The sequence below is a fragment of the Bison bison genome, unplaced genomic scaffold, assembly GCF_000754665.1.
Source record: "Bison bison bison isolate TAMUID 2011002044 unplaced genomic scaffold, Bison_UMD1.0 scf7180017864482, whole genome shotgun sequence".
In the NCBI taxonomy this organism is placed as follows: Eukaryota; Metazoa; Chordata; class Mammalia; order Artiodactyla; family Bovidae; genus Bison; species Bison bison.
In genome coordinates this window covers 7039849-7040277 of record NW_011495042.1, presented here as the reverse complement: position 1 = coordinate 7040277, position 429 = coordinate 7039849, and the positions used below count along the sequence as shown (strand labels likewise).

The 429-nt window shown below is 56.9% G+C and overlaps 1 protein-coding gene across 1 annotated transcript in view; it reads right to left on the bottom strand.

Moving 5' to 3' along the window:
* NUP210 (nucleoporin 210kDa) overlaps positions 1 to 429 on the bottom strand; it is an 80317-nt gene that overhangs the window by 9694 nt on the left and 70194 nt on the right. The gene's annotated exons all lie outside the window — the stretch shown is intronic.

Genomic DNA, 429 nt, shown 5'->3' with positions numbered 1-429 from the left:
CCGGGTCGCACAGAGTCGGACGCGACGGAGCGACTGAGACAGCACAGCCTGTGGACACACTTACTTCCGGCAGCTGCTGTCCAGGACTGTCGTGGGCAGGGGAAGAGGTTGACTATTCCATGCAGGACTCGAATTACGAAAATCAGAATGAACAGCGAGGCCGGCTAGGCCAGCTTTTCAGGGCTGTGTGGTGGCAGGGGGCGGCTTTCTCTAGTTGGGTGCCCGGGGCTGACATTGCATCGCCAAACCCCAAAACAGGCAGTTTCTCAGCACTGGGCCTTCAGAAACATCTCTCACTGCTTCTGCCTTGGAGGACTCGAATTTCTAAAGAGCTGGAGGGGGCGTTAAATGGGCCAGCCAGGGTTAAATGCCCTCTCAGGAGATGGGGAGGCGAGTCTGAGCAGGAAGGACACAGAATCCAATCTGAAG